The 27688-nt window shown below is 43.5% G+C and overlaps 1 long non-coding RNA gene across 1 annotated transcript; it reads left to right on the top strand.

The window, feature by feature from the left end:
- The first annotated feature begins 415 nt into the window (after positions 1-415).
- On the top strand, positions 416-15865 carry LOC123576468. The gene is made up of 3 exons (XR_006701417.1): positions 416-2833; positions 2942-3054; positions 14939-15865. It is a non-coding gene; the product is annotated as an uncharacterized LOC123576468 (long non-coding RNA).
- Positions 15866-27688: the final 11823 nt, after the last annotated feature.

Here is a 27688-nt window from a genome sequence, read left to right as displayed (position 1 = left end):
AATGCATTTAGCTAACACAGGAACTGCTGGGCACCAACTAAAATCCAAATCTTTTGTCTCCTAGTCTATGACTTTTCCTACTGCAATCCACTGTCTTCTCGCCCTCCGCAGCTGGCTCACCCTTCACTATTCCTGGTCACGGTGCTGGTGCCGACGGCAAGGGTTATCCCACTGTATTTCCGGCAAAGGTGGCTAGGTTGCCTTTCCCTCCAAAACTGCAGTACAGAAAAGCAGACTTCCTCCAGGCAGTCCTCCCAGATTTCAGGGGACTGTCCCTTTAAAAAAATGTTTAAGTTTATTTATTTATTTTGAGAGAGAGCACACAGGAGCAGAAGAGAGAGAGAGAGAGAGAGAGAGAATTCCAGTCAGGCTACACACTGTGACAGTGCAGAGCCTGATGTGGGGTTTGAACTCACAAACCACAAGATCATGACGTGAGCTGAAATCGAGAGTCAGTCACTTAACTGACCGAGCTACTCAGGCACCCCTAAATGTTTTGAAAATTCAACACCACTTTTCTCTCCTGCTAAAGCCAACTAGACATGCGGACAGTTTGACCAGGGGCAGGTGCTAGGACCCTCTGGGTCTGCAAGAGAGGCTGGGCCACAGTCTGTGGGGGCAGAGAAAAGATGATCCACCCAAACCCTCAATGTTGTTAAGCAACTGCAGAAAGCAGGCAAAAGGAAGCGTGAAGTCCAGACTTCTGAGAGGATGTCACCCTTTGAAGATCCTTTCAAGTACAAAGTACAGGGGCTCAAATGATTCTGACACAGGCGAGGAAATAACTATCTACAAACACCCACATCAGGCAGAGCCGTGCACATGAGGCGTCCAGCAGAGTGAGTATTTCAAGGCTTAAGGTCTTCTATCCCCCACCTCCAACCTCAAAGCACTGAACCATGAAAATGCAAATAAATAAAGCCACTGTAGCTTGTGTGCGACTTCCAGAATACTCTTGTCACTAGGTCATGCAAGAAAACCCTATGCCAGCCCCGCAAAGGTGGTCTAACGAAGTCATCGCTGACTGTTTGTCACTAGAGAACCCAGTGAAGGTTTTGACTCCTTCTCCGCCCTTTACCTGGAGGGCTGGTGGGGCATGGGACACCAAGTGCTGGGATCTGCAGTGCTTTCCAAGCAATTAGTGATAGCCGTTGAGTCTGACAGTTACACACAAGGCTCAAAGTTGGGCAGGTCACTAACCTGGATGACCTTGGGCAAGATGCATAACTTTTCTTAAACTCGGTTTCCTCATGTGGAATATGGGGACAATAAGAGTGCCCACCTCGCAGGGTGGAGGTCAGAAGGGAATCTAAGGCAGGAGGGCACACACATGAGACCTCGAATGCTTCCTGCTTAAATGTTGGCTGCTATTCTCTGCCTTCTTCCCTCCAACTCAAAGGATATTGATTCAATCAGTGTCAACACGATGACTTAACAACCTATCGATCCTGTCAAGTCAGTAAAAACAATCAGTCAGGCTGGTTGCTTGACATTTCGTGGATGAAAATTGACCTTGTCCTGCTCACATTTCGAGTTATGATGTCATCTAGCCACGGTTTTCACATCTATGGTTTTGGCTGACATCAGATGGAATAATTCATCTGACGGCACTTTGTGGGTGGTCCGGGAGGTTGGACAGGGGAGCGCGCAGGTGCAGCGCCTAGAGAGGACCCACGGAAGAAGTGGTCCAGCTGAGCCGGTGTGTTTGGTAAGGCCCCCCCATCCCCACCCGATTCTACATGCATCTTCCCAGACTGCAGGGTCAAGGCCTCAGAGGCCAGGCTGCTAATGAAGTTGGAGTGTATTTTCCTTGTAAATAGAGCGTCGAATGCTTGGTTTCTGCTGCAGATGGCCAGACTGCACTACTTTTAGACAAATCTCTGTGCAGCACGTGCAAATGTGGGGAGAACGGAAGGAAATCTGTGATTTTAATAGAGCCTTGGTACACCAAAACCCCCTCTCAGGGAGGTTTAGGAGAGCTATGCCCTAGGCCGGTCACCAGAGGGCAAGACGCAAAGGAGGGCAAGATACAAAAGGTCTGAATCCTTACATACTTAGGAAGAACTTTGGGATGAGAATGGATTATATGATGAGAAATAATTTTCCGGGTTCAGAATTTCATGAGTGTTCATGCAAAATGTTAACCCAGTGGGCTGGGCTTGAGCATCATACATATGCTGACTTAGAATCTGGCTTGGTCATTTGCAGCTCCGTGGCTTTGAGCAAAGGAATTATTCACTGAACCTTAGTTTCCACATCTATTAAGTGAGATCGTGGTACCTACCTCAAGGAATCATTGTCAAGTTTCCAAATGAGTTGAGGCTACCTCAGACCTCTCTCCAATATAGTTAGAGCCCAAACAATAAATACAGGTAGAAATGTTTAAAACGACCATAACATACCTTAATATGATTTGGGGCACCTGTTGAATATATTAGGTACACCAGAGGATGGAAAATAGTGCAGTCATTAAGGGTGAGAATGGGGTTTATCTGTAGAGAGGGACACGGAAAGGATGCTCATAATATAGAAACTGAAAGAAAAGCAGGTTGCAAAAGAACGTGACCTCTTTGCTCCGACCACTAGGCTCAAGACCTTTACGTACAATGAACCACATATTACAGTAGTGTTCCATCGTTGTCCCCCCTCACGTTGTTACCCCCGCATTTTACAGATGAGAAAACTCAGAACAGTCAAGATTAAGTAATAACCCCCAACGCACGCGAGTAGCAAGTGACAAAGTGAAGCTCTGTACCATGGTCCCTCTGATTCTCAGCCCTTGCCTTCTGTGCCTTTCCACGAGCCCTGAGGTGAAGATGGGGAACAGAAGATGGTAAGTGAGACTGCAGATGAAAGTCCACAGAAACAAGAAGACAGGACCGCCTGAAAGTAGGAGTTCTAAGAAAATGTAAGGCTTTTCTCTCTTACATTTCTGTTGCAGCCATTGTCCACGGAGAAGCCGATGGATGGCTGTGCAGATGGAGTGATGGAGTTCTCTCAAGTCAAGAGGATATTTTTCTTCCCACCTTCCCTTTGAGCAGATTACACAAACAGGTGACCAAACCAAGGGTCTAACCAAATTCAGCCCTCGGTTCTTTCCTACTTCTCTTTGTCTACCCTCTGTCAGGCCCTTGCAATTTTTGTCAGTCTGTCTCTGTGACTTGAATCAGCTCCTTCCCAGACTCCACTTGCAAATCCCAGGGCACCTGTCACATGGTCATGGAGTGCTAAAGAGTGCATGTAAATAACACACCGGAATCTGCAGCAGTTTTCGATCCCCCCAAAGTCTCTAGAAAGAAAAAATTCCTTTTGACCATGTACATCCGGACCCCACATGGGCCGAAGGAATGATGCCCGTAGTTCAGACCTATCCGGTGTGAAATGCAACTAAAGAAATAATGTAGCCCCAGGACTGAACTGGACTCAGTCCTTAGCTTGCTCCAACTTAGCTTGAGTAAGGGGACCGGGCCCACAGCAGTGATTGCTCCCCTTGGGGGTGGGGGGGTCAGTGCCACACCCTCCCCCTCCTGAGGGGAGAACGCCAATACTCTTCAGCATCGCCACCCAACTGCCCCTCTCACAACGGCACCTCTGGCGGTGGCTCACTGTGGTCACCCGTATGCAGCGACGCTGACAATCACCAGAGGAATCTGGTGCTGGCGAGAGATCCTAGAGGGGTGGAACAGGAGGAGTGGAGTGGAAAGCGGGGCATCTGGGAACCCTGCTCTTTTATCTCATGGCCATCCGAGCAGTTTTCAACCCCAGGTCCTAGCTGAGAATCACCCTGGCCTGCTGCAGAAAGCTGTGGATAAAGAGCCTGAGACCCAGCAGGGGGGTGAGAAAGGAAAGACACTTTAACAACGCCACGCCAGGCTGTGTCTGTGTCTACGCAACGGGGAATATGCGGGGTCACCTAATGATTTGGGCAGTGGGGCTTCAGAAGGGGCTGAAATTCTGCCCCACGCCTTTCACTGACTCAGTACAAGGAAGTTCACCTAAGGGAAATGTTTCAGATTAGGTCAGTTGTCAATAAAGAGATGGGGGCGCCTCGCTGGCTCAGTCAGTGGAGCGTCCAGCTTCAGTTCGGGTCACGATCTCACAGTCCATGGGTTGGAGCCCTGTGTTGGGCTCTGTGCTGACAGCTCGGAGCCTGGAGCCTGCTTCGGATTTTGTGTCTCCCTGTCTTGTACCTCCCCGGCTTGTTCTATCTCTGTCTCAAAAATAAATAAAAAAACATTAAAAATAAAAAAAAAAGGAGAGATAAAGATGATCAGATAAATGAGCTGTGCTGCTAGGAGGTCAGGCCAGGATGGGTGATTATCCGGGAGTGCTTACAGGCTCATTTGCTTTCCTTTCATGTTTGGGGGGTTGGGGGAGGGGGGAGGCGTTTAGCCCAGTAGACTATACAGAAAGTGACAAGCATCACAGAGACTCTCTGAGGTGAACAGAGAAAGTGACTTCAATTCCAAGGGGGGGAAAGCTGAGAGACTGGCTCTCTTCCTGTCTTAACTCTTTGATGTAAACCTATATCCGATTAGAACTCAGACTCTTTCTTCTTCCAGGCAGGTGGGAGGGAAAGGGCCTTTAATTGTTAACAAACTGAGGAGACTGACGGAGGCCCTCGGTGGGTAAACCCTTGAGTTTAATGATGGATATTCGCTGTCATGGGAAGATGCTTCTGAGTTTTCCCTTGGGCATTTTTGTTTTCAGGTCGAATTTGTTTCCCACCACCTTAAGAAAAGAAACCTTAAAACCACGCAGGCTCCTAGTTTGAGACATCCTCAATTGCTAATTTAACTTACAGAGTTGGAAACTAACCCAGCAAAAGCCTGGGGTTCTCTACTAATCCTAATTGTTGATAGAGAACCAGTAAGCAGCAATGAGGCAGGAAGCTGTGGATGGGCTGTGACATCCCAGGGGGATATCACCTCCTCTGCCAAATATTTAGAGCAAAAACCAGCCATCGATTGCAGTGTGATGTAACCACGTTCGAAGAGCTTTGGACAGATGGCCGAGATGTCTCTGTGTACATCGTAACCCTCACCCTGCCAAATATATTTATTTGCTATCAGACTAAACATAGTGAGGAAAATATTCATTTTCTTCTTTCTCTCCAAGATGCTTCTTTTTTTTACCCGTTTGTCCTGAGTTTTAGTGACAAGAACCACAACGAGGAAAAGTCCTCAAAAGTAGCTTTTAAACCTACCACTACACCCTATAAGCCAACCAATATAAAGCAAGAGGGCACCAGAGCATTGTGAACCATGACAAGATAATCTCAGAAACAGATCCTGCTCAAGCTCAAAGTCAATACAGATGGAGATTTTAAAAATAAAGTGGTCTGGGAAGTAGAATGATCTTAGTTACCCAACTCCAAAGCAAAAGGCATGCTCTGGCCCAAATTTTAAAAATAGAGAACGGTCCAAGAATAATAACAATCTCTTGCTGGGAAAGACTTTTTGTCTTGCCTCGGTCAGAAAAAAATAGAATGTAAAGCTTTTCTCTGTCTCTCCAGCCCCACAGTGGGAGCCCTGGGTCTTTACCAGTCCATCCCTGAACCATGATTGGGTGTGAATGGTTGTGAGTAAATTATGCCAGGAGGGGACTCTGGGTAGGTGGACACCCTGATGCAGTAGAGGGTAGATCAAAGTCAAGGGAACAGGGATGGGTTAAAACCATGTGAATAGGATCCTTTCCAGAACTACTTACTTGAACAACCTGCTGTGTTTTGGCAATCCGTCTTTCCATTCCTGCCGAGGGCCATTGTCTCCTTATCCATCCATGAGGTCTGACTTATCCTACAAAACTCAGCTCAGTGAGGGCTTTCTCTGGGATTCCCTCCTTTTTTCCTGGTTGAATCAACAACCACTCTTTCCTTTGTGCATCCCGCCTCTGTGTCAGCCTCTGTCTCCTGGGGTGGAATTCATGTAGACTCATTGTCTTGCACCCTCGCCTGTGAGTTCTTTGAGTGCAGAGACCTTTTCCTTATTGTGTGTGTGTCCCACAGAATGTCAAACACAGTGAGTGTTTACTGAATTGGATTGGATTAGAATGGAGTTGAATTGGGAACTAATCCCCCTTTTCAGTGGCTTCCATAAAAGAAATGCTACAGTGGGATGTTGATGATGAAGTCGTTTACCTGAGTTGGGTCAGGGAGTGAGATGTCTTCTGGCTACGTGTAAAACCTTAAACTAAAGTGACCTCTCTCCTTTCAACCAACTGAGACATCATATGACCATATATCCCAAACTGGCAGGTGATGGTTCAAAAGTGACTGGAAATAAGGCCCATGGACATTTCAAGGTCAAACCCTTGATAAATGTGAGATTCAATTAATAGTATGTTAAAGATTTTGTTTTTAACTTTATCCATACCTCGTAAGGAGCTTGGTGAGGAATCTCAGAGGTATTTTAAAAGTTCTAGCTAGTTGCACAAAGTACCCTTTTCGTTCCTAATGATCTTTCCTTCAATGAAATTGAAATTGGTTAAAGAGAAGATCTCATTCTATTTCATGCCTGACCTCTCTGGGGGCTGTTGGAAATGTTATGGTTTGAAAGGCTGTGGAACATGGGGACAGTTAAGCATTCAGACAATGGAGCCAGACTGACCTGGGTTCAAATCCTGGATCTGCCACAAAAAAGTAAAGAATTTAACCTTTCTGTTTCTTTCTTCATAAGATGCAAGTATATGGAATAAATCGTTTAGCCCAGGGCCCAGCATGTTGTAAGACTTTAATACTCGGTCATTATTGTGACTACTATCTACTATGAGATATTCCAATCCAAGCTGATGAGCTCAGGTAATTTGCTGAGCATTTTTATTCATCACCACCTCCTGAGTAAACTCTTATCCTTTTGACTCCTGATGTAATACTTGCATTCCATAAATAATGCAATTTGGACTTAGCATCTTCTTTACTGGGCCAGGGATTTTATTCACCATCTTGAATTTGATGATGACATTTAATGGGGAGACAATTAGAGAAGATCAGTTGTTTCACAAAGGGATTGAAGAGTTACCATTTGAAAAGATTTAATTTATGCCTTGCCTCGCCATGGCATTAACTCAACACTCAATATACACAGCAAAGCAGGTTCAGAATGAGGTGACCAGATGCCAAAGACACAAGAATCCTTCTACATGTCAAGGTCTCCCCACATAGGTCATTCTGCCTTGTATTAAGCCAGTTACAATAAGGTTAGGGAATCTCTCTGCTGATAATATGTAGCAAACATATTTTTATACAATAAAGTCTAGAGAGAACATTCAAGAAGATGGAAACAAATAGGTAAATTCCAGAAAGACTTCACCAGAAATGAAAAGGTGCGTGGTTAGTGCAAGTGCCTGGTTTTGGGTAATTATTTTAAAAAGTAGATTATGCTTACTCTGTGCCTGACCCAGACGTGACACAATATGAGGGAAATGGGAGACGTGATGGGGCAGCTGCTTTCTAAATAACACCATGAAATCACTGTAAATATCTGCAAAACCCAGTACATATGGGAATGCTTGATTACTGACAAGATTTAGCTACCATCATGGTTATCTAGTGAATCAAAATTATTAACTAGTGTCCCAAATAACATCAGGAAAAATATATTCTCCAAATAACCAGATAATGTCCTCATCGGCTAAATAGATAATGCAAGTACAAATAGTGTACTTGTTTGAGTATCTAGTTTCATATCTTATGGGTGTATACGCAGGAGTGGAATAGTGGGGTCAGATGGTAACTCTATGTTTAACTTTTGGAGAAACCACCAAACTGTTCCCATTAGCCAGGTAAATACACAATTATTCATTTCTTCTTCTAGACTGTTTTCCATAGCAGCCGCACTATTTTACATTCCCATTAGCAATGTATTAGTGTGTTCATTTTTCCACTTCCTTCCCACCAAGGGTTTTGTGTCATCCATCTGTCTCTCATCTATCTATCATCTATCCATCTATCTATGCCTATCTATCTATCTATGTTAATATTTGTGTATTTATATTTTATTATTTATTTGTTTGTTTCTTTGTTTCTTTATTTAAATTTATTCCAGCCATCCTAGTTGGTGTGAAGTGGTACCTCACTGTGGTTTTGAGTTGCATGTCCAACTAATGATGTTGAGCCTTTTCTGTGTATTTGTGTGTCTTCTTTGGAGGAAAGTCTACTTGAAGCAATTTTTGTGTTGAGTTGTAGGAGCTCTTTAGACATTCTGGACATTAAACTCCTATCAGGTATGTGATTTGTGAGTATTTTCTCTGCTTCTGTAAGTTGTCTTTTCACTTTCCTGATGTCAAAAAAGTTTTTTATTTTGATTAAGTCCTATTTATCTAGTCTTTTGTCGCTTGTGCTTTGTCAAACTTAAGAATCCATTGCCAAATCAACTTAAAGATCCACACTGTCTTCTGAGAGCTCTATGGTTTTAGTTTTTATATGTAGGCCATTGATCCATTTTGAGCTAAAGATTTGTATATGGCCTGAGGCAGAAGTTCAAATCCACTGTCTTGCACATGGATAAGCAGTTGTGCAAGCATCATTTTTTAAAGAGACTGTTCTTTCCCTGTAGAATGGCTTTGGCACCTTTGTTGAAAATCAAATGGTCATAGATGGGTTTATTTCTGGACTCTAAGTCCTATTTCTAGACTCTACTCCCTATTTAATAGGATCTATTTATAGATCCCATAATTGATCTATATGTCTATCCTTATGCCACTGACATACTTTTTTTGATTACTGTAGCTTTGCAGTAGTTCGAAAACCAGGAAATGTAAGTTCTCAAACTTTGTTATTTTTTCATTTTTTCAAAATTATTTTAAGTGTTCCAACCCCCTTGCAATTCCATATGAATTTGGGGATCAGTTTTTTACGTGTCTGTGAAAAATGACCACAATTCAATCATAGGATTGAATTGACTCTATAGATTGCTTTGGGTAATATTGACATCTTAAAAACATTAAGTCTTCCAGGAACATAGGATGTCTTTCCATTTATTTAGCTTTTCTTAAATTTCAACAGTATTTTTTAGTTTTCACTGTATGTCTTTCACTTCCTTGGTTAAATCTATCCTTCTGTATTTTCTTCTTTTTGATGCAATTATAAGTGGAATTTTTAAATTAATTTCTTTTTCAGTTCTCTTTTGGTTGCTATTTGCATGAAATATTTTTTTCCACTCTTTTACTTTCAACTTTTTCATGTCTTGGATCTAAAATGAGTCTTTTGTAGACAGAACATAGTTGAATCATATTTTTATTTTTAAGTCCATTCTACCAATCTCTGACTTTCGTTTGAGGAGTTTAATCCATTTACATTTAATGTAGCTATTGATAACGTATAATTTACTTTTGCCATTTTTGATATTTGTTTTCTATATATCTTATATATTTTATGTCCCTCATTTTCTCCATTATTGCCTCCCTTGTGTTTAGGTAATTTTTTTGTAGAGTACCATTTTGAATCCCTTTTCATTTTTAGTTTTATGTATATTTTTTAGGCATATATTTTAGTGGCTATCATAGTAATTAAGCTTAACATCTTAAATTTCTAACAATCTAGTTTGAATTGATTCTGGCTCAGCCTCAGTAACAACTATTCCTATGTACCATGATCTCCCCTTACGTTGTTGTTGCTATAAATTATATCTTTATACATGGTGTGCCCAATAACATAGATTTATAACTGTTTTATGCTACTGTCTTTTAAATTATGTAGGAAATCAAAAGTAGAGTTTCAAAAAATATATAATAATACTGGCTTTTATGTTTACCTATGTAGTAGTTTTTACAGTACGCACTTATTTCTTCATATGGTTTTGAGTTACTGTCCATTGTCTTTTCTTTAAACCTGAACAAATCCTTTTAGCCTTTCTCATAGTAAGTAACAAACTGGTAACAAACTCTCTCATCTTTTGTTTCCTGCCTATGCCCTAATATCTCCTTCATTTCTGAAAGGTAGTTTTTCTGTACATAAAGTTCTTGACTGACAGGGTTATTTTTTTCTTTCAGCACTTTAAGTATATCTTATGACCTCCAGGGCTTCTGATGAGAAATCAGCTGTCAATAAGCTGACCTTATTGAGGGTCCCTTGTAGATGATGATCCCTTCTCTCTTGCCTCAAAATTCTCTCTTTGTGTATAGATTCCAGTATGATCATAACATATATTGATAGAGTTCTCTTTGAGTTTATTCATCTTAGAATTTCTTGAGCTTCTTGTATTTGTTCATAGATTCAGTCTATTATCAAATTTGGCAAGGTTTCAGTCATTATTTCTTCAAATATTCTTTCTGCCCCTTTCTCTCTTTTCTTTTTGAGACTCTTATAATGCATCGATGGTGTCCTGTAGATCCTTATGTTCTTCTCACTTTTCCTTATCCATTTTTTTTCTTTCTATTGCTACCCTGGATAATTTCAATTGTCTTGGCTTTAAGTTCACTGAAATCTTTCTTCTGTCTGCTCTAATTTGTTCTTGAAATCTGTGGTCATTAATTTTATGTGTCATCTTGACTGGGCCAAGATATGCCCACATATCCACTCAGACATTATTTCTGGGTCTATCTGTGACAGTGTTTCTGGAAGACATTAGCATTTGAATTGATGAGCTGAATAAAGCAGATGATTCTTCCCAGTGTGGGTTGGCATCATCTAATCTATTAAAAGTCTGAATAGAACAAAAAGGCGGGAAAGTTTGAATTGCTTTTTCCTTGACTGTTGAGCTGGTACAGCAATATTTCTTCTCCCTTTGGTGCCCCTAATTCTCAATCCTGGAATCTATACTCTCTGTTCTCTAGCTCTCAGGCCTTGAACTGTACCACCAGCTTTTCTCGTTCTCCAACTTGTACACTGGAGATTGTGAGACTTCTCAGCCTCTCTCCTTTTCTAGAGAACGCTAATTAAAAAACAAACCTCTAGTTTATTTTACTTGTCAGTTCCCTTTTAAAATTTCTATGCCTTTATTGATATCCTCATTTTGTTTGTATATTGTTTTTCTGATTTCCTTTAGTTCTTAGTCCATGATTTTCTATAGCTCCTTGAAAATAATTAAGACACTTGACTTAAAGTCTTTGTATAGTAAGTCCAATGATTGTGCTTCCCCAAAGATTGTTTCTGTCAATTTGTTTTTCATTTTTTTTAAGTTTACTTATTTATTTTGAGGGAGAGAGAGCATGAATGTGGGAAGAGCAGAGAGAGAGAGAGAGAGAGAGAGAGAGAGAGAATCCCAAGTAGGCTCCCTGCTCAGTGTGCTGTCTGACATGGGCTTGATCCCAAGACCATGAGATCATGACCTGAACTGAAACTAAGAGTTAGACACTTAACTGGCCAAGCCACCCAGGCACCCCAATTTTTTTTCTTGTGAATGGGCTAGGTTTTTCTGTTTCTTTGTATGCTTTATAATTTTTTGCTGAAACCTGAACATTTGAGTATATGATATTGTAACCCTTGAATCCAGAACCTCTCCCTTCCTCGGGATTTGCTCTTTTTGATTATTGGAGGCTATAGCCATTTGTTTCTTTAGTGATTCTTTCAAGCTGTTTTTACAAAGCCTATATTCTTTGTTGTGTGTGGTCCCACAAAATTCTGTTCCTTTAGCTAGAGTTCAGCTCGGGTTTTTATGGAGATTTTCCTGAATACCAGGAGCTAAAGCAAAACCAACACCCAAATCAAAACTTTAACAAAACAAAAATTAAATTAAGACAAAACTCCCATTCCACCTCTCCTGGTCTTGCAGATGGATGGCTGTGTGCTGATACACCCTTTTGACACTTACCCATATGCTTTTAGAACTCTGCCTCAGTCTTCATTTTCTGTGTTCACTGAGCAGAGATATCAACTAAAGTTGAAAGCTTAGGATTGCTTTATGTCTTTTCCGAGCGTACATCCTATCTTAAGCTTGAAACATTTACTGAGCTGGGGAGAGGGTAGAGCAAGGACCAAAAAAATACCACAAAGCTTTCCTACCATTTAAACTTGCCTTTTTGTTATTCAGCATTCACTTGGTTCAATAAAAACTTTGACTATTTTCCAGAGTTCTGTCCAAGTTCGTTCTGGCAGCTATGCTTGCTTTCCACTGTTTCTGTGGAGGGATGCACGCTTGGAACCACCTACTCTCCCATTTTGCTGACATCACTCTGCGATGTTTTCCTTGATAAAATTTTTCTCTGTTCTATGTGTCAATACTGATGGGCTCATATTGCCAAGTGTATTTTATATTATCTACGGTAACTTACCCATGCGATTGCCTTAATGCTTGAAATTAATTCTACCAACAAACTAAAAGAGTGGACTGTGAAATAATTTGCTTTATTTATATGTTCAACTTTGCTCTACAAACAAACAAGCAAACAAACAAAAAACCCAAACACAAATGAAACCAGGAGAATAAAAGAATTTAAACAAGAACACAGCTTCTGATAGCTGTTTTGATATGGAAGAGTATGAAAAACTCAAGCAATGATAAAGACTTGCTAATGAACTTAGAATCCAGAGCCACAGGACTTCATGCCAATTCTTCCTGTACTCAGCTGGGTAATCTGAGGCATATCCCAGTGACTTCTCTCCGGCTATTTCCTCATTTGGCAAATGAATGGAATGGAACTCATTGGTGGTTTCCAAACTGACTTCCAAGGAGTTTGGAAGAAGTTTATGGGAAGAAGGGGAGAACTGGAGGAAGTTTCAGGCACTCTATGCCAATCTGAGATACTTCTACTTTAAAAGTCTTACATATTTGAGTCCCATATAAGATTTTATTTGACAATATGATGCTGCAAGTTTAAACATTTGAAACCATCAAATTAGATATTAGATATAAAAAAATATTTCCTGTACCTTCTACCAGGAGCTCAGTCCAATTTAGGAGAGCATGAGGAATTAGGAGACGAAGATTCTAGGCTGAGTTTGCATCCCTGAGTTTTGGATAATGTTTATCATCATCTGTGTCTTCTTTTTGTCCATCTACAAAAAAAGAGCTACTTCCTGGAGCTAGAGAGCAAATACTAGAAGAAAATAGATGTAAAGCACCTTGAGAAGTTAAAAGTGTTAGGCAAATGTAAGATATTACCAATTGTTGGTAAAGTCCTCGATTGTCCTAACCTCAATATGTCCGAGATCTTGAAAAACTGGAAACAAGAAATAAGTTCTCATCGTCCGAGATGAATCAGTACAATACAGCACATCAACCTAGCTTTGCTGTATCATCGCCCAGCAATCTTCCTTTTTTTTTTCCCTTTTGAAGTTTTTCTTTAAATTCTAGGTACTTAACAAGGAGTGTGAGATTAGCTTCACGTGTATAATTTAGCGATTCGTTACTTATATGTAACACCCAGTGCTCATCACAAGTGCCCTCCTTAATGCCCATCACCCATTTAACCCATTTCCTTGCCCATCTCCCTTGCCCAGCAGTCTTCCTTTACCATGTTGGCCCACGTGGTTTACCCATTCCGGTTGTTTGAGAGCATGTCCATAGGCAAGGGAAAAAAGAAAGAAGAAAGAGCAAAAGAGAAACCTTGATGTGGACGTATATCATGCCATCTTTGATGCTGGGACTCTTGCTGATACCTTGGGCGAAGCTGGCTCATGTCTGGTCTTGACTCTCATTCCCTCTCCATCTTGACTAATCATTCCCTGAGCTTTCTGATCTTACTTTAGACCTTACAGCCAGACTGCTGACCACTGCTGATCATCAGCTAAGCATCCCCATGAGAGCCTTAAAACCACCTACTCTCTCCCATCCTCCCCTGGTTGAGCTATCTTGGGGCTTGGTAGCACAATTTGTTTTTTTTTTTTTTAATTTTTTTTTTTAATGTTCAATTATTGTCGAGAGAGAGACAGGCAGAGACAGAGTGTGAGTGGGGGAGGGGCAGAGAGAGTGGGAGACGCAGAATCCGAAGCAGGCTCCGGGCTCCGAGCTGTCAGCACGGAGCCCGACACGGGGCTCAAACTCACAAACTGCGAGGTCATGACCTGGGCTGAAGTCGGACATTTAAACAGACTGAGCCACCCGGGCGCCCCTTGGGAGCACACTTTCTAATTGCATTTACAATCATATGAATAGAGTAATCAACTCATTCTGATTTGCCTGAAACTTCCACAGTTTTAAAACTGGCAATCCTGTGCCCTAGGAACCACTGCAGTCCCAGGAAAAACAGGGAAGTTGGTCACCTCCCCCTACTTGTAAAGATATTAAAAGAAAACTACTTTTAAAATTTTTTAAATGTTTATTTTTGAGAGAGAGAGAGAGAAGCAGAGAGAGAGAGAGAGACAAAGAGCAAGCTGGGGAGAGACAGAGAGAGAGAAGGAGACACAGAATCTGAAGCAGGCTCCAGGCTCTGAGCTGTCAGCACGGAGCCCAATATGGGGCTCGAACCCATGAACTGTGAGATCATGACCTGAGCAGAAGTCAGAGGCTTAACAAACTGAGCCACCTAGGTGCCCCCTCCCCCCCAAACAAAAACCTATTAAACAGAGAGCTAGAGATCCATAAATCAAAAGCTTCTGGCCCTTGTTATGAAGATGCTCTTTAATATAAGCTCTCTGGCTGGATCTAATTCATGTAGACATATATGCCAAAAAAGTTATCAGTTCACTCCAGATATTATTATGCCCACTTCACTGAGTGGCCAGGAGTTAAAATAGTCACTGCTGTATATAGTTGCAAGAACTAGGTCATGCAAATGTTACAGGGGACATAGAGAATGGAAAAGAAAGGATTTTTCCTGAAAGGAGAAAGGATGGAAAGGCAGACATTAGCGACACGGTTGTGGATAAGTCGGAGGCAATGCCGTGGGCGCCAAACGTTTGTAGAACTCCAAACCCGATGGGCACTGCATCCAGGCATAAGTTTCTGTAAGAAACAGTACTATTAGTAACTTGTTCGTGTTTTGTGCCACTCTTTCATGAAACTTCGGAGTTTAACAAACTCATTTGTTTTTCTCTCTCGCTTTTCTACAAACTTCGGAGGCCTAACAGCCTGCTCCCAGTAGACAGAATCTTGCCGAGATTCCGTGGGCGAAGACATGACCCGGACCACGCCTTTGGAGAGAAATTTGACAGGCTTTCCGTCAATTTCACAGCGTGCATCATTTCTGACCCAGCACACTCGAGGTCTATGAATATGCCAGAGTTACCCCGGCATATCTGCCTGTGAGACACACGGAAAGATGTTCCTTGCAGAATCAGGGGAGGACTGTCTGAATAAATGTGGCAATTCATCTGCTGGAATACAGTATCATCATCAAAAGCTGCGGAAAGAGATGAGATAGACGGGTAGATCTTTAACGACTAAACAAGCTGCAGAATACTGCCAGCAGCATGAGACCATTTATATGAAAGCTTAAAGCACAACGCTCATCTTGTTCAAGGATTCATGTGTATGCGATGCAAAGGAATAAAAACTGGGCTAGAAAGACACCAAACAGTGGTTAGCTTTAGGAAGAAGGGAGGTGACCGGCCTGGAAGAGGAGACAGAGGAATCTGTAGTTTTACTTGCCAATGTTTTATTTCTTCTGTTTTTGTTTTTTTAACGAAAACCAAACATGGGACCTAATAACAACTACTCTAGGAAGGGGCCACTTCTATGTGTGTTTCAGGATTTTCTGCACTTTCCCCCACTTTTTAGAGTTTTCAGAATGTGAGAAATGTGAGGAAGAAAGCACCGCAAAAGCAGGGGGAGGAAGAAGGGAAGGAGGCAGCTCTGTAGCGCGTCTGGTGCGTTTGAAAATCCAACTAAGAGCCATGGCGACTATCACAAGGGCGTCCAAATGGACTGAAAAACGTCCAAAGCAGCAGTAGTGAACCAAACAACGAATTCATCTAAATATATTTGAAAATAACGATATACCTTTTTAGTATTAAAAATAAAAGCCTTTGGGGCACCTGGGTGGTTTAGTCGGTCAAGCGTCAGACTCTTGGTTTCAGTTCAGGTCATGAGCTCGTGGTTCGTGAGTTCCAGCCCCACATCGGGCTCGGCGCTGACATTGTGGAGCCTGCTGGGGATTCTGTCTCCCTCTCCCTCTGCCCCTCGTACTGTCTCTCTCTAAATAAATAAGTCAACTAAAAAAAAAAAAAAAAGTTGGAATATTTTGCTTAGGAGCCCAGGACCATTAAGAGAAGGCTGGACCCCATCAGTAAAAGGGTTCCTGCAGGAGAAACAGAACACCCCTCACAGGGTTGGACATTGATGTGCCCTGGGCCCCTTTTGGGTGCTGGGCCTTGATTACCGGCCCTGGTTTTGTTGTTGTTGTTTGTTTGTTTTTGTTGTTTGTTTTGTTTTGGTTTTGGATTTTTGCCATTGTTGGCTGTGTGGAAGCCCAGATTTTAAACCTAAGGTACATCGAGACTACGCTCAACTCTTATGGAAACACTCAGGGACATATTTTGGCTGATATTTATTCTAAAATAGTGTGTATTGATTAAAAAATGGGGTACAGCAAGGCCAATGAATCAGGAAATAATTGCCATTGAAAAGATTGTTTGGGGACATCCGGGTGGCTCAGTTGGTTAAGCGTCCAACTCTTGATTTCAGCTCAGGTCACGAGCTCCTGGTTCGTGAGATCGAGCCCCGCATCTGGCTCTGGGCTGAGGGTGGAGCTTGCTTAAAATTCTTTCTCTCTCTCTCCCTCTCTCTCTGCCCCTCCCTCGCTCACTCAGGCTCTCTCTCTCCCAAGAAACACACTTTAAAAAAGTAAAAAAGAAAAGATAGTTTGTTATGGTTCCTAGGTGGACGGGGCACGTGACACCAGGCCCTCGGGGGTACACAGGGAGGTGCCAGGGGCAGACAGCAGGCAGTGGGAGCCGGAGTAAAATGTGGACAAGGGCCCACATTGTGGTTTCCATGGGAAGGAACAGGTGAGACAGGTGTAGAGGCTCAAAATCGGTTGTGTTGGATAATTTCTGCAGACCCTGGGTGTAAGGCCACCCCTTGATTGTCTGGGGCCTGGCTCTGGGCGATTAGGGTAGGGGAGTTATGGCCCGGAGTGAGAGCCCCATAGCGAATGGAGGTGGGGTGTGGACCAAAACATTGGTAGCTTGTATTTGAAACCCTTGCTCCCAGGTCAGCTGTTTACCCTCCTAGGAACCGGCTAACCCCGGGTGGGGCAGTCTCAACAGAGTCTACACGGCCCCGGATGCCAGAACACCTAATACAACATGCTTCTGAGATGCAAATGCCATCCGGAACTAAAAACTTAAGAGAAACAGATCACCATTCAGAAGGCCCCTCCGTCGTGCTGGCCGGGGGCCTGAGCATCCACACAGAGCCAGTTTCCAGGCCTTGGGGTCACGCTGCCCCACAGCATCAGTCGCCGCTGACTGCCCCGCGGGGTGAGCTCTCTGGAGGTCAGCTTCTGAAAGGCCCAGCACGACGGAGCCTTCCTCCCCCTGTTCACGCCCGGTGGCTGGCAAGCATCTGCGAGGCACGCAGGAGGCCTCGTGAGCCGAGCCGTGCTACCAGCGCTGACTGAAATCCCTTCCCATTATCCTGGGAGAAAGAGGAGGGTGGGAGGCAGGCGTCTGACTTGCTGTGCCAGCAACTTAGATTAGTTACACTCTCCCTCTGAGGAACTTAACCGTAATTACTGTCACCGGGGTTGCCATGCTGGGCCTTCAGACCCACCTCTCTCCCTCTCGTGTGGGCTCTTGCCTCCCAAACCTGCCATTTTCAGCTATTGCCATGGAGAGCCTCGTCATCATGAGGCTCTCGTCATCATGATGACGTGTCTCGTCATCATGATGTGATCACTGCACGGAAGTGCCGCCATGTTTATTTCCTTGGGCTGGCCCCGCGGGCCAGTCGGGCTGTTGTTCCTCGGAGGGCCACTTGGGCTGTTGTTCCTCCGTCTCCTGGTGAGCCCAAGTCTCCCGAAAGCAGGGAAGCAAGACCCACACCCAAGCACATGCACGCACAGGACACTGGAGGGTGCAAGAAAACAAACACTTCTCCCTTCTTGCAAAGATGTAGCTGAAGCCTTCACTTTGGGAGAACCAGAGAGAGTGAGCCGCATCTGTGAAGGACCTGCATAGGGACAGAAGGTATTCCACGCACTGTGTGACCTCCTCAGTGGACTTTGCTGACCACGCAGGGCCCCGCTGCCCAACCGTCCTCATGGGATGTACGTAAAACCTTGGATTGGGAGTAACTTGTTCTGTCAGTGTTCTGCAAGCTGAGCAAACATTTCTAATACATTTTAGCTTGATAAACGAGTGATGTCTTGTAATATGAGTGCTACGTGACACCAAACATAACATGATCACAACTGAGCCAACGGTTCTCGACATTCGCTTTGACATACAAGTGTTTTGCATTCGAAGCGTGTTTCCGGAACGAATTATGCTCACAAGCCAAGGTTTCACTGTGATGGGCTTTCTTTGTGGATTATGGTTCCCCCAAAGACTGTTACTCTGGAGATAAAGAGGACCTACCTGCCTGTTTTATTTTATTTGATTTCTTCTTTCTGTCTTAAAGAGTGCCTTGATCCATCCATGACGTATATAAAAACATAAGCCTATGAGTCCATTTTCATAATCGCCTGTAACTGATTACTGGTGAAAATGTTAGCTGCTCTGAAATGGAGACAGAATGAGATGGGTATAAAAGTGGGCAGCGCCTGCCTATTTCTTGGTCATTTCACTGCTGTGTCGATGAGTCTGTTGCCACCAAAAATCCGCTGGCTGGGCAGAGTTCTTTTCTTTTCAGCACTTGGCTTGTAGGAGCGCTGCCACAGAAGCCCGGATCCTGTTGCCTGTATTCTGCCCCCGTTCCCCTCTCCTGCCTCTGCTCTGTGTGCAAGGGCCACTGTCTTTGGGACGACTTTGCAAAGTCATCGTTTGGCAGGCTCCTGTACAGCAGTTTTGTCTGCTTTCTGCCTACCTCAGGCTGGCCAACACTGGTGGACCTTGAAAACCATTTTCAGTGCTATTTCCAGATTTCTTTTGGATCCATGGATCTAAATAAATACTTGTCATTTCACCAGGAAGTTCTTAATTTCCTTTAGCCTGTACCCTTAAAAAAAAAAAAAGTTAATTTCCCTGAAAGAAGGGCCGTCAGCTTTTCTAAGAAAACTTTATAATAAGAGATTAAAATGGTAACCGGAAAAAAATTATGAAAGAACAGGAAACCATCTGTGAGAAAATGCGGTGTAATTGTGTACCATTTTTGGTGCTAGATACATTTCTGAACAGTTGTATGTAAACTATATGAAGTAATGTCTTTAGTGTGCTGGGGGGTGCTCTTTCCCATGAATATCTTTTATAAATTGTTTCTGATCAACTAATGTAATTACTTCAATGTCTTCTGTTCTGGCAAAATGCATACGTGGGAAAGCCTGTGGCTTTAAATATGGAGGTTCCTACAGAGTGGCAGAATAAATAGCTTTTGTGGTTTGTAACATGACGTGGTCCACATTTCACCTTTTTCTTCAGCACGTAGTTACCTACTGGCTGCGTGCTGTGTGCCAGGGGCTGCTCAAAGCCTCGATGGTCCTCTCAGCCCTAATGTATTTTGTTAAGTTCAGGGTGCTGTTAAAAGGAATTTGGGGATGGGGTGCCTGGGTGGCTCGGTCAGTTAAGCATCTGACTTCGGCACAGGTCATGATCTCACCATTTGTGAGTTTGAGCCCCGCGTCGGGCTCTGTGCTGACAGCTTGGAGCCTGCTTGGAATTCTCTCTCCCTCTCTCTCTGCTTCTCTGTCTCTGTCTCTGTCTCTCTCTTTCTCTCTCAAAATAAGTAAATAAACTTTTAAAAAATAAACAAAAGGACTTGGGGGCAGTATCTATAGAAAAGCCTGAGCTTTCAGGACAATAAAAATAATTAAGTAGCACTCTATTTCTACTCAGTTATAACTAAAAAATAATGTTCTTTGCTTTATTTGAAAGTCAGATTTATTGTTTTCCATCTCACAGCAGCTGGGTTACATTTATAATTTATAGTTCATCTCACTTTTGCCATTTCTGAGTCTGACCATGAGGTGGGGTCGGGAGTTTGGGGGCACTAAGTCAGAAGGAACCAAGATTCTGTGTTATATAACTATAACTATTTGGGAGGGGAGGTTTTACTTAAAAAAAAAATCAATATGAGTTATTCAGACAAAAATCCCACAGGAATTTTGACAAAATGAGTTCCCCAAATCTAACCTGACAAAGCCATGGGTAGCTGAAACCCACAGCATCCCTCTGAAGACAGGCAGTGGGCTCCTAATTTAACTGCAGGTCCTTTGACTGCATTTCTTACATTTCGCTGCGAAGTCTCATGGAAATTTAAAAAGAAATGCACAAGAATACAATACCAGAATAATCACGCCATTCAGTGACCTCTTATTACGTATTGACAATGTCCCAGATGCATTCCTCTGACTCAGTGGCAGGGGCTATGCCCACCACGTGGGCCTGAGGTGAAGGCAGAATCCCCTTGTTCGGTGAGGAGGGTGGTGATGGCCTCTCCAATGGGAAGGAGTTTGCCTAAGGTACTTTTATGGGAAAAGGGCGGAGCTTAGGGAAGGCAGTGGGACGATAAACCTGTGATTGCCTGGTGTATGTTTTTCTCAGATCTATCCATCTTAGTATTTTTTAAGTTTTTGTATTTATTTTGAGAGAGAGTGAGAGCATGTGAGTGGGAAGGGGCAGAGAGAGAGGAAGGGAGAGAATCCCAAGCAGGCTCCATGCTGTCAGCACGAAGCCCAACATGGGACTCGAAACCACGAACCGTGAGATCACGACCTGAGCTGAAAGCAAGAGTCAGATGCTTTCCAGTGAAGTCAGTATTCAAATGCGTTAAACAAGTGTCCATGGATGGATAAATGGAAAACACATGTGGTACATCCATCCGATGGAATGTTACTCAGCCTTAAAAAGGAAGGAAACTCTGACATAGGCTACAACATGGATAAACTCTGAGGACAGGGATGCCAAGTGAAATAAGCCAGGTACAAAAAGACTAATACTGTACGATTCCTCTCATATGAGGTTCCTGGAAGAATACAAGCCGTAGGTGCAGAAAGCAGAATGGGAGTTGCCAAGAGCTGTGGGAGAGGGGATGAGAAGTTCATGCACGATAGTTAGAGTCTGATTTATGCAAGACGAAAGAGCTCTGTGGATGGAGGGTGGTGACGGAGCGCAACAATACGGAGGTACTTAATGCCACGGAACTGTGCACTTACAAACGTTTACGATGGTAGGGTTTGTTGTCATGTGTGTTTTAAAAATTAAAAGCAAATTAAACATAATTCTCAGTGCTCCCAGGGATGACGGTTGGTGGGGCCATAAAGGTGAAATTTCCTCCAAATGCTTTTGGATGATATTTAGATTTAGTGCACCTACAGTTCTCGCGCCAATGATCTCTTGGCTAGACATTCACCAACCTGCTAAGATTGCTGAGCGTTAAGGTGTTTATTGTCCCACATTGTCATAGTCAAAACCTGGAGCGACCCGAATTTCCATTAATAGGAGGCCATTAAATAGATTATGATGCTTCCCTAAAAGATATGCTATGCCACCCTTATAAAGGCAATTGTGCCAACGTGGAAAGAAAGGCCAAGTTAAAAATAGGAACTGCAGATCAATACGCACGAGTATAATCCCATTAAACACATAAACAGAAGTCTATTAAATATGCAAATATATGTGCATGCATATACAAGCTTGGAAAATCTCTAACAAATTGGTAACAATGGTCACCTTATCTGTCTTCCATATGGCATAATGAACTCACACGCAAAAAGCAAAGCAAGACAAATTACAGCAGCGATAACTGCGAAATGTGAGGGAGGAAGGTTTTGTTGGCGGGGGGGGGGGGGGGGGGGGGGGGGGACTTTTGCTTCCCACTCTCCATGTTTTTGTACTGTTTAAGAATTTTTATGCTAAATATGAAAAGCAAATAAAAATCATCAGAATATTCAAAAACCCAAAAGAAGTTACCCATGCTGTATCACTTTCTAAAATATGTTTATGTCATAAAAATAAAAGAAAAAAAGTAATGCAAGCCAATGCAAAGACAAATACCCGCCAGAAGACAAGCCGTGAGGAAATAGTTCTATCCAGACCACAGAGACCGGACTCAAAGACCTCAGTGGCTTTCCTGTCCCTAACGTCTGTGATTCCCACAGGACACTGGGTAACACAAGAGTGTTTGACCAGCCCCCAGCTGAATACTGGCTCTTGTTTGCCATTGTTAGGGAATTTGCCGACTCTCACTCTTGGCTCTACAGAGGACTTTGTGAGCTCTGAGCATGAAAAGTGACATTTATAACTCCTGCTGGAATTTCCATGTACCCAGGACCTTGCCAGGCCAAAGGATGAATCACAGCTTCTTAGAATTGTGGGAGCCATTTTGGAAACAGCTGCCAAGTAACTAATGCTATTAAAAATAGCTCTCACTCCCTAAAAAATGAATTGCTTATTTTAAGAAGACAACAGTGGCTTGAATCTGTCCTGCTTGCGTTTTTCATCTACTGGGCACAGTGCCAGTGGATCCAAGAAAGCCCTGTTTGTCAGATGGGAATACCATCTGTACTGATGATGCCATGCCCGTGAAAGAGCTTGGCATTTCTGGGCCAGGGCTAACTGGGGTAAAGTCTGAATCACCCCGTATGGAATCCATCTCCTATGAGGTGTGGTCCGTGGGGCATGAATTTTAATTTGGCTACTCTGCACAGAAGTTTGCTCTTCAGACCACTGGGCCTGAAAGTACGGTGTGTGCGCTGGTGGATGGGCAAGATGGTCCACTGGAGTGCAGAAGGAAAATACTAGACGGTCAATTTACATGAATTTTTTGGCTAATGAACATAACGAGGAAATTAAGCCTTACTGATATTTTATATGTAGATCAATATTGGCATCTTGGCTCAGTCTGTATCAGACAATTATCCCTCCCTGGAAATCCACACGGCAGCGGGATGGATGGTAGAAATCTCCTGGGTTTATTTATTTTTTCTATGTTGTGATCCACTGAAGTTAACTTATTTTTGGCTTAAACAGTGTCCAAGATAGACAAAGCCGGATGCTAGTTAAAGTGGTAAGGACAGATTTTAATCAGTAATATACTACTGTGATAGGGAGCTGAACTCCACTTGAACGTGTACAGAGGCAACTGGGTATTCTAAAGGGAAAATGAGGGAAGAGAGGTGGGGCTGAACAGGGGGCCAGGAGGTAGAGTCAGGGAGAGGAAAAATTACAAAGAACTGAAAGGAGGGGGTTGGTTCATATGAAACCCATCAGGGCTTGCTAACTGCCAGTTACCGAGCGAGACCTCTCCCCTCCCACAGAAAATGGAAGACAGGAGCCCTATCTTCAGGTTTTAGAGGGAACAAATAGTAACGTCTTATGGCAACCTTGAGTCTTCTCCAGCAGGCACTGCAAGGGGGGTTAAGGTCATCCTATGGATGTGGCCTTGAGCTATTAGAAGCCATCTTTATTCATGTTTGTATAGGCCCAGATTGAGCCCTATTTGACAAGCTCAGAGGAGCCTGGCTAGAGTTTGGGCAAAGGCAAGATCTTTGTCAATAGTCCCACAGATACTGGCTTAGAAAAGAGACTCATTGTAATATTTTGTAATGGGGTGGGGGAATGACCACGAAAATAATTTACACCTCTTAAAAGTCCATAAGTAATCTCAGGGCAAATAGATTGGAGTTGTAAACTTCAACGGTGAATTAGACATTTTTCACCTACAAGAAAAGACCAGTGGTCCAAATCTGGGGAATATTTGGTGATGACATCATTGTCAGTAAAATGTTATGTTTTTAAAACAAAACAAAACATGCACACAGGAGAATGCATGTGCGCACAGTGTGGAGGTGACAGTTTAACAGTGCAAAAGGAAATGCCTTTCAGGAGCATCTCGTGGTGGAGAGAGATCAGTCTGCAAATATTTCCATGGGTTATGTGATTCATTTTTCCAGAAGTTATGTGTCTCTCCTCCCCAAATCCCATTATCTGTGATGACACCAGATCCAGTTAAATGCATCTGCTTTGAGGCATTCAGCCCCCCTTCTAGGGCCTTGCTCCATGGAGGACCCTGGCAGCCACCTCCCCTCGTCCCCAACTCTCCCTGCTGTCCTTCCTACCCCAGGGGGTGAATGCCAGACTTCAAACAGTGGGAGCCCCAGCAGAGCCCATGTCCAGTCTGATGACTCCCCCCCCCCAAACCTATGGCCTCTGTGGTCTCTGCAGGAACTAAACCAGAAGGTGGAGGAGTTGAAATGGTTCATTTCCTTTTTCCCCGTTGTGTTTACATTTTCTATTTTTGAACAAATGTCCATAATGTAATTTATTTGTTTACATTTAGAGTACTACATGGGGACCCCACACTCAAACAGTTTTTACTAATAGGGATACACAATCAGAAAACTTGGGAGTTCACTGCTTTGGACTGTGTGCCTAGAAATAACTCATCCTGGGGCGCCTGGGTGGCGCAGTTGGTTAAGCGTCCGACTTCAGCCAGGTCACGATCTCACGGTCCGTGAGTTCGAGCCCCGCGTCAGGCTCTGGGCTGATGGCTCAGAGCCTGGAGCCTGTTTCCGATTCTGTGTCTCCCTCTCTCTCTGCCCCTCCCCCGTTCATGCTCTGTCTCTCTCTGTCCCAAAAATAAATAAACGTTGAAAAAAAAAAAAAAAAAAGAAATAACTCATCCTTTTGGGTGGAGGCAGGGAACAGGAAAAATGGCCCACCTACCATACACCTCTGGGTAAAGAGCAGCTTTGGGGGGCCTGTAAGTGAAGGATGGGATGACCTTGTCTAGACGGCCAGTCTTTAGAGGATCCAACTCATAATAATATCTAGAATACTGTCTGATGGCGATCTTCCCATTAGATGTGACACCATAGTAACACATGGCAGGCTTGGTGCCTTAATAAATGTCCTTTTGGAACAATAGTAATCCTAAGTATTCACCCAAACCTTGGCCATCATTGCTCTGCCCCTCTGCTCATCCTGACATCCATTCCATTCTCCCTGGGGCCATGTTTAGCTTCCATAGGTTCTATGCACATAAAATAAGGTGACAAACCCCCTGACCTCCCAACTGTAATTAAAATATAGTGGAAGAAATGGAATGTGATTCTATTTGATGACTTAGAGGTGGGTTTTTTTGTTTGTTTGTTTGTTTGTTTAATAATCTACATCAAGTTTTATTCCCAAAACACTGACTCGTGGTTTTTCGGGTTTTGGTGTCCCTGATTTGCTGTCAATTTGCTTAGCCTCCCTGTGGTTAATCTAGCAGAAGTTCTTATCATGCTGGAGCTTTGGAAAGGAAGCAGGAACCAAAGCTGATTTGGTGGGAAGAACTCATGAGAATGGGGCACCATAGCTTCTGATCTCTCCTTTCTGCGCACTGGTTTGACTCTACATTTCCCATGGATTTCTTAGGCGATGTTGTGCTTCTCACTGCCAAGGTTGTGTACTCCACTCTATCGCCATGGATACTCATTTAGTCGGGTCCATTGATGGCAATGCCTCGACACTGCGAAGATTAATGACTCAATAATTGTCAAGACAAGATAAATGTGAGGTGAAATTGATTGTCCCGATTGTGTCTTCGAGAGCCAGTGGGGCACCTTGTTACACTTCACCTTGGTACGTGGGCCTTGCGCAACTGTGTCACGGTGGTCTAGCATTCCATTACGTTTATCGTCACCAGCCCATTAACATGACTTCCTCTTGTCCCTTAATATTGTTTGTAAGATTCAAACTAAAAAAATAATTATTTCAGATTGCTGGAGCTGGTGGTTAATGAATGAGTTATTAAGGAGGAGTGACACACGATGTATCTGCTTGTCTAATGAGCAGACACTCTGCTTACAGAGCCATTCAAAGATTTTAACCACATATTTCGCTTACTCTGTGAATGGCATAAATTACTCCTCACAAGCCAGGAAAATGTGCTGTGTGGTATTTTTAATTGAGGGGAACTTTGGTTGAAAACACATTCCAGTTTTGGAAAGCAAAGAAGTAAAACACGATAAGGAAAAGGTGGTCCAAAGGGGAGAGAGAAAGAGAGATGTGCACCTGTGCGTAAGCTCTGCAGGGAATGCAGAGTCCTGAATCCAAGCCTCTCCCAGGGAGGCTCCCACTCATGCAGAAACGGTGGAGAGCGTGGCATTTTTAGAGAGAGGACATAGCACCTCCATCTGATTCTGCCTTGTGCTGCCTTGGCCAGTTCACTCAAGGGGTCAGACCGCTTCTCCTTCTCCAGCGGCAGTGAGGATGGTCTACTTATCACGTGACCAACACTGCCCTTGCTGCAACCGGATGGGGCCGACATGTTTATTCTAAGCATCTTGGGTAATCCGAGGCACAGAGAAGTTCAATGGGGTACCTGAGATCACACAGTCGATCATTGGAGGAGGCAGGAATTGAATTGAGCGGTGGGGCCCCAGAACCTGTTTCTAGTTGGTGTCCCATGCTTTTTTACAGCTAAAGCAAGTATTTTATCCTTCCTTCGTGTCTTATTTATTTAGTGTGGTGGACACATGTGTCTCCTTGATCCCTCCTCCCTTCCAAATAGCTCCACCTGCACAAGACAAAGGAGAGGCTGAAAGGTCTTTCAGTGGTGACCTGGGGCAAAGCGGAGTGGAGAGACGAAGTCAAGGACACTGAGAAAGCACTCCCTCAAGATTTCTCTACCTCACCTCTGGGCCTCTCTGCATAATCCCTTGTAGGCCATTTTTGGAATATTTTGGGTGAGAAAAGAGCAGTTGAATATTTTCAGGTAGGAGACACATTAGAACACTAGGCCCTTGCGGGGAGTGGGAATATAACATAAAATGACAGGAAGAGAGGGAAAAAGTACAGAGGAAACGAGGAAGGAAGGAAGGAAGGAAGGAAGGAAGGAAGGAAGGAAGAGGAAAGACCCCCTCCCCTCCAGTATTTATTCCCAGTTGAGGAAATCTAATAAAGGGAAGACTGAAGAAAGAATTTGTGTACTTTCTATTTGCAGGTGCTCAATAAGTACTTGTTAAAGAAACAACCTCCTCTGAAAGCCAAGTTTTTCACATCTAATAATTAAATGTGTTTTTTCTGGAGATGAGTGGTCACCATCGCAGGTGTGTGATTCGGGGAGTTCTTTGGATTATTCGAAAGCTTTGCATTTGTTGCCTTCTACTTATCTGCCCACCTTAGGGTTTTTCTTACCAAATCTGAAGTTTGAGATGAAGACAGTTCTAGTCTTGGGTTGTATCCTCTCCCTCCCTCCGTGGTTAAATGTGAGCTTCCTCCTTCATGCAGGGCTTTACCATTCCTCCTGGCTTTCTGGGGAAGCTAAAGCTGAAAGAAGAAAATCGTTCTTGAGGCCAATTTTCTGGACCTGGGGAGGAGATGGAAGAGTCAAACCTAAGAAAAGCTGAGGAGCTTTCCAAAGGTCTTGAAAAGCAAACAAGGAGAAAATGTATGTGAGCAGTGGTGAAATTGTCACACAAGTCTCCACAGGCACGATGGGCTTTTGAATCCGCAGTGTGGACTCACAGGGTACTCACTTAGACAAGGTATGTGAACTGCCAGCATGATTTGAACGTTCCAGAAGGCAGTCATGAAACTTCCTGTTAGAGGAAGACCTAACTCCGCGGGACCTCCTGCCTGCCTTCCCGCTGCGCTCCAACTCCCGCCATTGCCATCCTCATTGGGCTCTGCTCCTGTCTTACTCTCCTTCATCTTGTCGCCCTCCCTTGTCCTGGTGGTTTGTCTTCTCATCGCCGTCAACCCCCAAGGTGGTGAATGTCTATTTTT

This window comes from Leopardus geoffroyi, chromosome D2, assembly GCF_018350155.1.
Source record: "Leopardus geoffroyi isolate Oge1 chromosome D2, O.geoffroyi_Oge1_pat1.0, whole genome shotgun sequence".
Classification (NCBI taxonomy): domain Eukaryota; kingdom Metazoa; phylum Chordata; class Mammalia; order Carnivora; family Felidae; genus Leopardus; species Leopardus geoffroyi.
Note: the sequence above shows the minus strand (reverse complement) of the source record. Positions and strands in the feature narration are given on the sequence as shown.